The sequence below is a fragment of the Hemitrygon akajei genome, chromosome 5 (assembly GCF_048418815.1).
Source record: "Hemitrygon akajei chromosome 5, sHemAka1.3, whole genome shotgun sequence".
NCBI lineage: Eukaryota > Metazoa > Chordata > Chondrichthyes > Myliobatiformes > Dasyatidae > Hemitrygon > Hemitrygon akajei.
In genome coordinates, this window is record NC_133128.1 from 80,723,943 (window position 1) to 80,738,885 (window position 14,943).

General features: G+C 41.2%; 1 protein-coding gene across 3 annotated transcripts in view; it reads left to right on the forward strand.

Moving 5' to 3' along the window:
• The window catches only part of LOC140727912 (rho GTPase-activating protein 6), a 533,233-nt gene that overhangs the window by 186,620 nt on the left and 331,670 nt on the right, over positions 1 to 14,943 (forward strand). Inside the window, exon 1 of one of the 3 annotated variants that reach the window (XM_073045876.1) lies at positions 8,622 to 8,672. The exons of 1 other annotated variant lie outside the window; for it this stretch is intronic. The gene's annotated coding sequence lies outside the window, so the exon portion shown is untranslated. Of the gene's footprint in view, positions 1 to 8,621; positions 8,673 to 11,650; positions 11,670 to 14,943 lie in introns of those variants that run through there. One more of the 3 variants, XM_073045880.1, reaches the window with a different exon arrangement.

Here is a 14,943-nt window from a genome sequence, read left to right on the forward strand (position 1 = left end):
GAGACTTAAGTTTTGTTGATATTGGTAAGCATTTAGTAGATACTGTGTATTTTTAGGGAAGTACTGTGTTCATTGTTTTTAAGATATCATTGCACCATGAGTTTGCTGTTGTTTTCGTGGCATCATTATGACATGTGTGTGTGTAACACCGGTTGTAAGAGTAATCGACAGTATTATTATATTCAGGCACATGACGATTCTGTATTGAACTGAATATATACTTTACTCAACCTCCTGCAGTTTCACAAGTGAAATCGCATTAAAAACCCAGAAGAAAGCTTCCGCCTCAGGTGATTAGCTCGCTGCATGGCTTTGTACTTACGCATTGCGAGGGAAGTAGAACAGGTGAACACCTCTTGCTAAGGCAGACGGTCTCCACGAAACTTGTTTGGTTCATTGATTACATCTTCCCTGCTGAGGGGCTGGAGGAGGAGAATGCCGTGAATGCGATTGTCCCGAGGAAGGAGTTTGACTGGATAACTTTGCTCCATTCCCTTGGAAAAGGGGAGGATCCTGTGCCAGCGCCTCTTTGTCCTTGTGTGGGAATGAGCAGTAATCTAGCTACCACCATGTTGGTGTGCAGGATCTTTTCAACAACCTGAAATCGTTCACGTTTTGCGTGTTGATTAATGACTGTTCTGGAGTGGAGATTTTCACTCGGGTAAAGGGGGAACATGATAGAATGAATGAGGCCCCAGTCTGCCTTTGTCATTAGTTCTCTGATTTTATAAACTGTTATTAAGCCCTGGCTTTCAGCTACTTTACTCAATACAGTACTAAGTCCTCCATGTACACCTTTACCATTTATTTGTTTGTAAATCCATGCATGTATCTGATACAGATTTCCACACTCATGTGGAGGCTGTACCAAAGCTATGGGAAATAACATTAATAAGAATTGCTGAGTATGTTGTGGTGGATGACTGGTCCAGAAGGCCTGTGACCTCCCGGCAGTCTGAAGCAGCCATTTCAGAATTCCGTCAGCATCAGCTGGAGGTGTAGCGCATACTGCCTGCAGACTGAATAGTCAAAGGTCCAAAACCTTGATGGGAAGCTGCAGTGGCTCCTCGTACAGGAACAGGTCCCTGTATTCTTCTCTTACTGGCTATTATTAATCTTTTTTAATAATTCCAGAGCAGGTTCCCAAGCCTCTGTTCTCCAGGCTTCATTAGTATCTTTAGAGTTTACTGGTGTAGGTGCTACCTCATGTGTGCCTGTAAGAATACACAATTTCCCATTGCATTGGGATTAAGATGTGAATCACCAGGTTCTGTCACATATTTCTTTACTCAGAGAGTGGTAGCTATGTGGAACGAGCTTCCAGTAGAAGTGGTAGAGGCAGGTTCGGTATTGTCATTTAAAGCAAAATTGGATAGGTATATGGACAGGAGAGGAATGGAGGGTTATGGGCTGAGTGCGGGTCAGTGGGACTAGGTGAGAGTAAGTGTTCGGCACCGACTAGAAGGGTCGAGATGGCCTGTTTCCATGCTGTAATTGTTATATGGTTATATAAGTATGTGGTCACCACATGGTGTTTGGTTTCTGTCTAAAAGGGGTTCATTTGTTATCTCCTGGAACAAATTATTGTTACATTGCAGGGATCTGGTACAAATTGTGATGGTCTGAGTCCAGCAGGTCATACAGAAGGGTTTGGTCTGTCTAATCTGCATCACACTCGATGTTCTACCCCTTCATCATTCCAGTCTCTGACTTGAACAACAAAATATTTATCATGTTCAGTCTGACAATTTGAGGAGCAGTCAGGGTATTATCCCATGTTTCTGGTATACTATAACACAATCATAATATCAACCAGTATTTGCCTGCATAATGGAGAAAACCAGGATGTCGACCATCGGATACATATGATGGGTAAAGTGCCATAGTACTTGTTGAGCGCTCCCTGAGTTAGACTGCTGCTAAATAATTTTTAAAAAAATAATACTTCCGGTACAACATGATCATGTTGGGCATCACCTTGGGATTGAGATTGCTGACCTTGAAGCTCTAAACTCAAACAAAGACCTTAAACCCTATCGGATATAAATGGCCATGAGTACTTTCACTATAGGAAAATTATGCAGTAACTACCCAATTTTCAAAGACTACTTCACTTTCCTGTTTATTCTCCACCCTGTGTTTCGTTGCCAAAATGTACTGTTTGAGTGGTGGGTCCCTCCTCCCTGCCGAGACGAAGATATTTTCAGCTAACAAAGTAGTTTAAAGCACAGTTCAACTATTTTCAGTGATACACATTTAAATCCAAATAACATTCTTAAAACACATTCAAAATTCACAGAGGATTTCAATCTTAGACATTTCTAAATTGCAAACCATTTCTAAAACACAAAGCATTTCCAAAACACAGGTATTTTTCTGGCATCTAGAAGCACAGTTGGTTTGTATGAACATCACTTTCTCTAAATGGGCTGTTTTTTACATCATTTCCTGCGTGGATTAGTTTGGATTTTAACTTGAAGCACACAGTGGAAAGACATCAATCTTTGTCCTCACTTTATTCACCCTTGAAACAGTAATATCTGTGAGTCTTAAGTTTTATTAATATTGGTAAACATTTTATTTTGAAGAAAGTATTGTTTATCGCTTATCTTTATTAAGATATTGTTATGCCATAAGTTTACTGGTGTGTGTGTGTGTGTGTGTGTGTGTGTGATTTTTAAGAAAGTGTTTAACTCACTGCATGGCTTTGTACGTACACACTGCAAGGGCGGTAGGGAGGTACGATTCTTCTAAACTAAAAAGACATACCAACGATGCAGACAAACAAATTGTCTGTCACAGAAATCAGTTATTGGATATGCTGATATTATCCATCTGGTCTGCAAACTTCCTTGAACTAAGCAACTTAGTCAGTTTGTCTGTTTGACATAAATAAATAACCCATTGTCTTGTACCACAGCCCTTGAGCAGCAATAAACCAGGACATAGAGTCATAGAATCATGCAGTGGTCCAGCACAGAGACAGTTATTAAACCTATCTAGCCTATGCTAAAACATTAATCTGCCTACTCTCATCGACTTGAACCCTCCATACCCCTTCCATCCATGTATCTGTCCAAATTTCTCTTAAATGTTAAAATCGACCCCACATCCACAACTCTCGCCACCCTCACATTCCCCTTAAACATTTCACCTTTCACCATTAACCCATGACCTCTAGTTGTAGCATCAGTGGAAAAAGCCTGCTTGCATTCACCCTATCTATACACCTCATAATTTTGTATACCTCTATCAAATCTCCCCTCAATCTTCTACATTCTAAGGCATAAAGTTCTAAACCTATTGAACCTTTCTCTATAAACTCAGGCCCTCAAATCTCAGCGACATCCTTGTAAATTGCCTGCTTTATCGAGAGATTGTCCCATTGCATGTTACAGACAATTACGTACTTTTGAAGTATAATAAAAGCTGTAACATAGTGACATTTTCCAAGGAGCTTTGTAGGAATATTATCAAAGAAACAATAAAGGGAAAAGCATCAGTGAGAAAAAGATTAACAGATGGAACTTTTGAACTTGGAGCCTAAGCCAACAGCAATATGAGGAAAGGTAGTGGTTATAGGCGAGAGGACAAAAATGAAAGAATACAGAACTGACTTAATAAATTGAAATTCAGGAGCCAAGCCCAGATAGCAAAGTGCAGCAAACAGCAAGAAGACAGTGACCAGTTAACCTTTTTTGTTGGTTATGTGAATGTAAACTATACTGAAAAGGAACAGAGTAGGAAAAAGCATTGCCAATTTGCTATAACCTGTTTTACATTACTGCCTAAATTTCCAAAGAGATGTAAACAGGCGAACCTTGCAAAGAAACTTACCTCTTGATGTAGAGAGCTCTCAAATTCAGCTTATCTAAGATTAATCAATTGAATACATGATGCTGGGTCAAAGTAATTGACACATTTGTTGCTTAAAAATGGTAATGTTAATGCTGTTCGTGAAAAGAGTGGAACAACAGACAGAATATGGGAGGAACTGAATGGGCCGGACAGCACCTATGAGGGAGAATGGACACGGTCTTGACTGGACATTTCCCACCGTACTTGCTGACTGACCTGCTGAGTTCCACCAGCGTTTTGTGTGTTGCTCCATATTCCAGCATCTGCAGTCACTTGTGTCTCCTGGAGAGTGTTGCCCAGTTTTTCCCATCTAATTGACTAGGGCTCCCATTTCTGTGGTGCTCAGTGTTTACGTAGAGTTGTTTTAAATGTGCTTGATGTGCGTGCCTGGAGTAAACTGTAAAGTTGAGAAGGGTCAATATGAAATAGGTAAGGGGGTTGAAAAGGGATTTAAATTACATCACAACATCTTCTATTATCATTTTCTAGGATAAACGAAGAACAGACCTGTTTGTGGGCAGCCTCATAAAACTGGTTAGAAGGTGATGCTATTAAAAATGAAAAATACTGGAAATGTTCTGTAGGTCAGGTAGCATCTGTGGAGATCATTGTCAATCTGAAGTGTTCGATCTGCTTCTCTCCTCACTCCAGTATTTTCAGATATCTGACATCAGCAATTCTTGGCATTTGGGTATAGAACTGCTTGTCTACCTCTTCAGACTGGAGATCTGTTAAAAGGCACTTGGTTACTTTTCAGCTAACTTAGACACAGATCTATGAAATGACCCTACACTCTTCCCCATAATTGGACTGCACAAGCACCCGGAAACCAGACACTAACACAAACAGCAATCAGCAAAGCTAAACTCTAAAAGAGAGCCTTTAGATCAGGAGACAGGGAGGAATTGAAACATGTGCAGAGGGAGTGAAAGGAGAAGATCAAGATGGCTAAAGAGGAATACAGGAGAGAGCTGGAGATCAAGCTTGGGCAGAGTAGCACATGGGAGGTATGGAGAGGCATGAAGAACATCACCGGCTTCAATCAGCCTAGCTGTAGAACCTCAGAATGCAGCTGTGAATAGGCTAATGATTTGTTTAATTCTTCAATGGGTTTGACAATTACTCTCCTGTTCACACCCCCTTCAACATATCAATCCAGGTGTTGAGACCCCCAATGCAATCTCACCACTAATGCCTTCCCTCCCCCCTCCTGTTCAACACGGGTTGACAACACAGGCTACCACTGTCTACATATTCTCCTTGTCCTGCACCTACCATCCACACCTCCAGGTACCGACTGCTATCATCCCGATCTTCACCTCCCCCAGCCCCCCACCTTCCACCAACTCCCCAGTCATCATGGACTCACCTTCACTACTGAGCAGGTCAGAAAGAGAAGGGCTTCGGGAAAACTCAGACACGGCAGAAAATTGTGTCTGGACGATGTGAACCACATGGTTCTGAAGGAGTGAGCCGAGCAGTTGTGTGAAGTTCTCCAGCTCATTTTCAGTCTTGAGTCTCAGCCTGGAAAGGGTCCTGACTGTGTGGAAAATATCACGTGTGGTCCCAGAACCCAAGAAGGGCCAACCAAAAGTCTTGAATGACTACTGTCCAGTGGCCCTGACCTCATACATTATTAAGTCCCTAGAGAGGTTGGTCCTGGCTCACCTCCAATCCCTGGTCAGAATTGGCCTCGATCCACTGCAGTTTGCCTACCAGGAGCACATTGTAGTGGACGAATCTGTCATCTACCTGTTGAACAGAGCCTACTCCCATTTGGATAAACTGGGCAAAACTGAGGATCATGTTTTTTGATTTTTCAAGTGCCTTCAATACGTACAGCCTTCAGTGCTGGGGGAAAAGCTCTGTTCAATGCAGATAGGCACTTCCATTGTCTCCTGGATAATGGACTACCTGACTGGCAGACCACAGTTTGTGCAGCTTCAGAGCTGTGTGTCTGACATGGCTATAAGCAGCACTGGGGCCCCACAGGGCACTGAATTGGGTCCTTCCTGTTTACCCCGTATACCTCAGACTTTAGCTACAGCACTGAGTCACGTCATCTGCAGAAATTCTCTGATGACTCAGTAACAGTTGGGTGTATAAAGGGAGATGGGAGGATGAATACAGGGCCCTGGTGGAGGACTTTGTCAAATAGTGCAAGCTGTATTTCAACATCAGTAAGACAAAGTCAAACATCAGGAAGACTAAGCCTGCATTGCTCCTTGTTACTATTGATAATGAGGATGTGGATATGGTGAGGTCTGCAAGTAGCTGGTGGTGCACCTGGATGAGTGGAGCACCAACACAGTGGCTGTGTACAAGAAAGGCCAGAGTCACCTCTACTTCCTGAAGAATGAGGTCCTTTGGTGTGTGAAGGCCTCTCCTTCACGTTCTACCAGTCTGTTGTTGCTAGTGCAATCTTTTATGTGGTGATGTGCTGGGGCAATGGCATCAACACAGGCAATGCCAACAGGCTCAATAAACTGATTAGATAGGCTGGCTCCATTATAGGAGTCAAACTGGACACATTGGATGCTGGGGTAAAACAAAGGACCCTATGGATAATCTTGGCAATTCTGGACAATGTTTCTCACCCTCTGCATGGCAGCTTGGCTGAACAGAGGAGCACTTTTAGTAATAGACTAAGATGCTATATGAGGTCATTATTACCCTTAGCCATTAGGCTCTATAATGAATCAACCTTTAGCTAGGGAGGTGATGACCCTCTCCTGTTAGACAATTTGAGATAACTTATTTTTTTATTCTTTCTTAGTTCTATTCTAATATTTGTATATCTGTGAACTTGTAATGCTTCTGTGACATTGAAATTTCCTTTGGGATCAATAAAGTATCTATTGATTGTGGTTCTACATATTTTTCTGTGTTGTTGGTTGGAAGATGGGTATGAAGAATGGGTATGAAGGATGAATATCGTGGGAATATCTAAACAAGGGTTCACGGTCCCAAAATAAGCAGTCGACCATTCATAACTGAGATGAGAAGAAATTACTTCACCCAATAAACCTTTGGAATTGTCTATCCAGGATGGTTGTGCAGCCTCAGTTCTAATTCACAGCAAATATCTATTGAGTTTCAGATATCAAGGAAATCATAAGGTACGGGATTGGTACAGGATAGACAGAATCAGAATCAGGTTTAATATCATCAGCACATTGTGAAATTTGTTGCAGCAGCAATACAATGCAATACGTAACAACAGAAAAAATACTGTGAATTGCAGTAAATATACATATATAGTAGTTAAATAAATAGTGCAAAAATAGAAATTTAAAAAGTAGTGAGATAGTGTTCATGGATTCATTTTCCATTCAGAAATCAGATGGCAGAGGGGAAGAAGATGTTCCTGAATTGTTGAGTGTCTGTTTTCAGACTCCTTTACCCCCTCCCTGATGATAGCAATGAGAACAAGGCATGATCTGGGTGATGGGGGTCCTTAATGAGGGATGCTGCCATTTTGAGTCCTTGCTCCTTGAAGATGTCCTGGATACTAATTGTGGTGAACTACATATACCTGTCTGGACACGTCCCCTGCTGACTGCTCCTGTGGCTCCTCCCACAGACCCCGGTATAAAGGCGATTGAGGCCTGAGCCCGGGCCTCATTCTCCAGGATGTAGTATGGTGGTCAACTACTGCTTGTTCTTTCTTCCAGTCAATAAAAGCCGATATCTCACCTTTACGTCTCAGAGAGAGTTATTGATGGTGCATCACTAATCAGGCTAGTGCCCATGATGGAGCTGAAACTTGCGAGTGTCTTTGGTGACATATCAAATCTCCTTAAACTCCTAATGAAATATAGCCATTGCTGTGCCTGCATCGATATGTTGGGTGCAGGTTAGATCACCAGAGATATGGACACCCAGGAAACTGAAAGTAATGCTGAAATCAAAGGTTACCCATAATACTAACTGGCAAACAATATGCAAGGGACCAAAGGCCCCCCCCCCCTCCACTCCCCTCCCGCTTCTGTTTCTAATGTTCAAGTAATTTTATATGTGACAGCTTTGTCCGGTAATATCATAATGTCACCAGCATAACATGTGGCTCTAGCATTGAATTCCTAATGTTCAAAGTTCTGACGGGTGTAGAAAGACTGGTCTAAAAACATCCGTGCATGCATTAGCTACAGGGACCTTCTACAGTAGAAGGCAACACCTTGAATCCAACAGAAATGTGACAGAGACAATTTGAATTGCAAAGGTACTGTGGTTGGACCCTGGGAGCAATGCTTCCAGAATCAGGCAGGTAGTGCAGCTGTTGTGGTTGTTTGTTTACGTGTTGAATCAAATGGGTCCACATCAATGATCGTTTGAAGGCTGAAGCAATGAGGCCTGTGTTGTTTGGAGTTTGCCAATGACCGGGTGCCATGTGGTTTTATATATTTTTAATATTTTACTGGTAGCCTTGTTCTCTGCCATGGTATTATAGAGAGATATCTTGTAATTACATTCTGTGCAGATTATGAATACCATGTATGATTTCATTTTCCTAAAATATTCTGTTGTGGTGAGCTGAAAATGGTATTTCACTTCCAGCTTGGTTTATAGGCATTTTCAATTTTAAAAGTAGTCAGCAAGTTCCAGTTTAAACTTCTTCCAAAATGCCCATGTGCAGCATCGACTGTGACTCAATGGTTTGGTGACTTGGCTCTGAGTCAGAGGTCGTGGCTTTGAGTCACACATTAGAGACAGGGTTGTAAAGTATCTGCCTACTCCCAGATTTACTGCACAGAATAGACAGCTGCCACTGCTCATCTGCCACCAGGCAAACTGCCTTTGGACTCTGGAAGACGGTAAGACGGTAGCTTTACATATATATATGTAAATTAATTCATTTTTCTGGACGTTGACGTTGCTAACAAGGCGAACGTTCATTACCCATAAGATATTTGATCTTATTGTACTGTTGCAATGCATTGTGGTGAAAATACAACCACAAAGTTCCTGGGGAGGCAGTTCTGGGATCTAGGTCCCCAACAAGGTGGAAACTTCATACTTCCTAGTCAGGTTGATGCACTACTTGGATGGAATTTGCAATCTAATCCTTGGTGGGAAAGGTCATGGATTTTGGTGTAAGTTTCATCGCTGTTGGTGTGGCCTAGCTACGGTGGGGGGGGGGAGGGGTGGTGGAAATCAGAATGGGAGGGCATAGTCTTAATATAAGGACAAACTATTTTAGAATGAAACCAGGAAATGCAAGTGCAAGTGCAATGGAAATGTGGAATTAACATGAATGTAGGATGAGACTGCTCTAAGAGTGACAGCTGTGCAGTAAAGAGATCAGGGATATGAAGCTTCGGTGGGTCAGTGGAGATGCACATCCTCTATGTCCAAACTTCATGTGCACAGGGATGGCTGCATTCCACTGGGCTCTCTGTCACTTTGAAGTGTCGCACAGAATGCAGTATTGCTTGAAACATCACCTAACACTCTCCAGGATTCCACTTGACTACCCAAGGGATTTTCATCTGTTGTAAGTGAAAAATCCTTGCTGTAAAAATCTGCAGTAGTACCATAAAAATGTAAAATACTATGAATGTCAATACAACAAATTCAGAATAAGGCAAATAAACATGAGTAAATTGTAAAAGGAAGAGATTTTACAGATGCTGGAAATCTTGAACATACACTCAAAATGCTGCACGAATTCAGTAAATCTATGGAGGGGAATATGGATCTTGGAGTACCAGCTCTATTGCCATTCTGTAGACATTATATTTTAGATCCCATTTGCTAATTAATCTTCCTTATGCTGGAGTTAGAATGTCGCTACTTTCTCTCATGATCATTCACAGTCAGCACTCATTCACTTGCTCCTCAATCTGAAGATTCTGCAAAATCTCCTGCCGAGAATGATTATCAGTTTTCCTTCCTTTCTGTCACTTACCACCTTCCACGATGTTGTCTTCCAATCTATCTGCCTTCATCTATCCTTCCAGATATTTTCCTTTCTTTAATAATGCTTTATTTTTCTGTCTTGGGGTATCTTCACTTCTGTCTTGTAGCTACAACCATGGTTTACCAGCTATTTTACACCAATGCTGAAAATCAAAATCCACCATTCAAAATCAAGATTTTGTTGTCAAAATCTTTCACATAATCTCTGTCTCTCCCCATAATTAAAAATAATTATCCATTCGGCCCCCTCATCAACATCATCATGCAAAAGCAATTGAGCGATAATGCTACATTTACTGTGTATAGAACATCACTTGGGAATGCTGTGTGTGGCTCAGACTTCTATACAATTGGATTAGGAATGAAGAGCAGATGGATAGTATCTGGGGGTAGTGGAGAAAGTTAGAAAAGAGGTGGTGTTGTGGGGGTGGGGGATGGATTAAGTTGAAAGTTGCAGGAAAATGGTCAGGAGATAGAGCATAGAACCTCACAGAACAGGAACAGCTCCTTCTGCCCATTATGTTGTGCTGATCTAATTAAATTAGTAATTAACAATCTACTAAACTAGTTCCTTCAGCCTACACAAGTCTATATGTCACCACTGTCTGCATATTCATGGGCTTACCCAAGAATCTCTTAAACATCTCTATCGTATTTGCTCTATTACTACTCCTGGACCTACATTCCAGGCACCCATCAATATGTGTAAAAAAAAATGCCATACATATCTCCTTTCAACCTATCCCTTTCTAACTTTAAATGCATGCCTCCTAGTATCAGACATTTTGATTCTGAGAAAGAGATACCAGATATCTATCTCTATCTATAGATACTCTATCTATGTCCCTCATAGTCTTCTACTGCATCTCCCCTCAGCTGCTCCAGGGCAAACAACCCAAGTTTGTCCAACCTCTCCTTACTGCACATGCTCTCTAATCAAGGAAACATTTGGGTAAAACTTTTCTGCACTCTCTCCAAGGTCTCCACGTCGTACCTAAAATGGGGCAACCTGAAAATAATGCAATACTCCGGATGCAGCCTAACAAAATTGTTATAAAATCACAACATAATTTCCTGATCTTTGAACTCAGTACCTTGACTAATAAAGGCAAGCTCTGGCTTTTCCATTTCATCAACTTATTCAGCCATTTTCAAGGAGCTACGGACAGTGGACATAGTGCAGATGTAAGATTAGGGAGAGAAAATGGGAAATAATTGGAGGTTGAAATTGGAGCAGGAAATGATCAGGGAATGTTGCTGTGTAAAATAGATGAATGGCTGTAGGGGGTGGGTGGGGGAGTTGGTTGCATACCACGTCGGCCCAAGAAGAGGACCTCAGTGAAAAATGCCAGCTAGAACTTGCTAAGGTAGCAGACTTATCAAAACATCTGGCAGACCCAACTCACCTCAGCTGGACAACTCGCCAGGAAATTCCAACAGGATGAGTTAAACTTGTTAATGTATGTTTGACGGGGAATCTTCACAGAAATGCTGAAAGAAATTTGGAACAACAATTTCCCTTTTGTACGGGGTCACTAATAACAGTTCATTCATTCTTCTTGCCTCTGTGTTGAGCAAATGCACTGTGAGTCGGACCGTGGGAAGTGAGGGTTACCCATATTATTTTCTGAAATGCCGGCTTACATTTACTGTCCAAGTTTCTGCTTAACATGATGACACCTGAACGTTTTAAATTCTTTTTTTGATGTGGGTAGCTGATGTCATTGCACTTCCTCAGCTCCACTGTTGAAGTCACAGTGAATGCTATCACTACAAATACACTAAACAGATAAATGAGTTGTTCAATTTAAATGTTTTGAAAGACCTTCAAGATGGCTGTATTTCTATAGATGACAGCCAGGAAAAACTGCTGATCAACTTTTAACAAACAGGTAAAGATTCAATTAAGTTTTGTTAGTTAATGCATTGTTTAATATGATAAGAGTGATTCCTGTAACATTTTTGTGATACTAAAAGAGTTCAGAGAGAATTGACAAGGATGTTGCCAGGACTGGAGAACCCAAGTCACAGTATATGGAAAGACTGAACAGGTTAGGACTTTATTCCTTAGAACATAGAAGATTGAGGGGAGATTTGACAGTTATATACAAAATTATGAGGATATAGATAAGATGAATGCAAGCAGTCTTTTTCCATCGAGGTTGGATGAGACTACAGCTAGAGGTCATGGGTTAAGGGAAAAGCGAAAAGTTTAAGGAGAACAAGAGAAGAAACTTTATCACCCAGAGGGTCATGAGGATGTGAAACGAGCTGCCAGTGCGTGCAAACACTATTTCAATGTTATGGAGAAGCTTGGATAGATATATGGATGGTAGGATATGGAGGGCTATGGTGCAATGGGTGTGGGCAGATTAAATGGTTTGGCATGAACTAGATGGGCCAAAGAACCTGTTTCCATGTTGCACTTTTCTATAACTACTTTGGTGTTACTTTGAAAGAATAAAGAGAATTCAGTATGACCACAATGTTGTGGTGAAAACTTTCAGCATGCGTGTCACTGACACCACTAAGGTTTGCAGGGATGAAGTCTAAATGAGAAAGCAGAAAATGAATCTTTAGTGAAAAATAGTGCGTGATAGAGAAAGTCATGGTGATTTTCATGATCAGCTCCCCAAGATCGATAAGATACACCCAAAAGTTTTCAGGAAGCAAAATCTTTGTTGTCCTGTGTAATCAAACACGTAGAGCATCTAGAGCCTCGTATTGGACGCTTTGGTCTGAGAGGCTTCACTGAATAAAATAAGTTTCAACAATAATTCAGTAGCAGGTTGATTTAAAAAAATTATTAACTGATTTTAAACTCCGAAGCTGCAATGATGGGTTTGACACAAACATGAGAAAATCTGCAGATGCTGGAAACCCAAAGCAGCACAACAAAATACCGGAGGAATTCAGCAGGTCAGGCAGCATCTATAGAAATGAAGAAATAGGCGACATTTTGGGCCGAGACCCTTCATCAGCACTCTGAGTGGGTCCTGAAGAAGGGTCTCGGCCTGAAACATCGTCTGTAATCTTTTCTATAGATGCTGCCTGGCCTGCTGAGTTCCTCCAGCATTTTGCGTTTTGCCTATTACGGGTTTGAACTCAGGTCTCTGTCTTGTTATTCCATTAATTTAACCGCTGCACTGCTGGTTACTGTATTTTAGTTTAAAGATCAATTGGTCATACAGATGCTGCAGTGTGCTAGTTGAGCAGGGATCACAATGCCGAGTTTAATAGCAGGGTATCAATCAAACTGGTCTGCCCAGTCATTACTAAGCTTGTCGAATGTTACTGTGGCTGCACCCATCTAAATGAGTGGTAAATGTGTCATTACACTTCTGGCTTGAACCTCAGAGTTAGTGTAGGTACGGTGAGGGGTCAGGAAGTGATCTCTTTGACAGAGTATTCAGTGTCTGTCCACAACAATGGAGCTATTTATGAATGTCTGGTCTCCATTCAGTGAAGACCCCGAAGATCTTGTCAATGGGGAACTGGATGGCAAGTAGCTGCAGAGTGATTGGTGTGAACTTGCCATTCATTTGTGATGTTTATAAAATATTGCCAACAAACTGACTGATGTCCTGAAGTAGTGAGAGATACAATTTAAAAAGAAGCCTTTTTGTCCTTTTGTTTTGGACTGCTGGGAATCAGATTAGAAGAGAGAGTATTTTTCAGAAAGCTGAAGGAAAGGTAACAAAGGGGAAAGGTAGCAAGAGGGTAGCAGATAAAATAAATGATGGGAAAGCATGAGGTGATCCATTACCATACAAAGAGCAAAAATACACACTACAGTGTAAACAGTAAGGAACCAGTAAATGTGGGTGTGCAGAGAGAACTTGCTGCGTCATTTCATGAGGCACATAAGCATGCAGGTCTAACAAACAATAAGGAAGACAAATGGCAAGTTGACCTTTGTGGCAAGATAGTTAGAGTACAACAGGTAAGGAAACCTTGCTGAAGTTGTATGATGTTTCATTACGGTCTCTGTGCTGTTTAAGCCTCTTTGCTTAAATCCAGTTAGGTTTATCTTAGAGTTGGTGCACTGTAGATTTACACTGGACAAGAGGTGGTTCTGGGAGAGAATATATAAGATTATCCCTGGAGGTTAGGAAAATAAAATTTGCATTGAGATATATGATTTTCTCAGGTGGAAGACAGTAGAGTATAGAATTATTGGTAATAGATAAGAGAACCAACAGTTAGGATGATAAGAAAAGATGCCTTTATGGCCTTGTATTCAAATCATTGACAGTTAATATTCAATTAGAAAGTCAAGTTGATCTTTATTGCAAAAGGATTTGAATAAAGAATAGGCAAATTTTATTCCAATTATGTGGAACCCTAGTGAGACTGCACCTGGAATAATGTGTACATGTCTGGACACACTACCCAAAGAATCATATACTTGTGATTGAGGGAAGCTTCACTAATTTAATCAGATAGGAGATTCGCCATTAGAGGAGAAGCTGAACAGATTTGGTTGGTCCTCTCTTGTGTTTAGAAGAATGGGAAGTAATCCCATTGAAATATTGAAAATTGTTATGGGACCTGACCGGGCAGATGCTTGCCCTGGCTAGGATGTCGACTTCCAGAAGTCAACGCTTCAAATAAAGGGATGACCTTTGGGAAATGAGATGACATGAATTATCTCCACTTAAAGTTTTGTGAATCTTTAGAATTCTCTGTCTAAGGGGGCTGTGGTGGCTCAGCCACTGAGCATAGTCAAGGCAGAGTTCAATATAATTCAGAGTGCTTTGGGAATCAAGAAATGTGAGGTTTTGCAGTGAAGTGGCTCTGAATTAAAAGATCAACCATGATCTTGTTGAATGATTACTTAGACACAAGGGGACAATTTGCCTCCCCTGCTTTTTATAGGGTCCTACTCAGGGAACACACAATTTTTAAGGGCAAGAGAGTCCTCTTGAGTTCTATATCTGGATTAAGCAGTAACTATTCAAGAGAATTAACTCTTTTCAAAAGACCAATTTTTTTCTACATTCTTACATAATGGGTCAGGTGAGAAACAAGTACTGGAAATTCTGCTGTGCAGTGCACCTAATACTTCCCAACAAAGTCTTTGATACCCCTTTAACCACCAACAGTACCTCCCAACCACCGCCCCAATACTCCTCTGATACCCCACAACAAACTCCCAATTACATC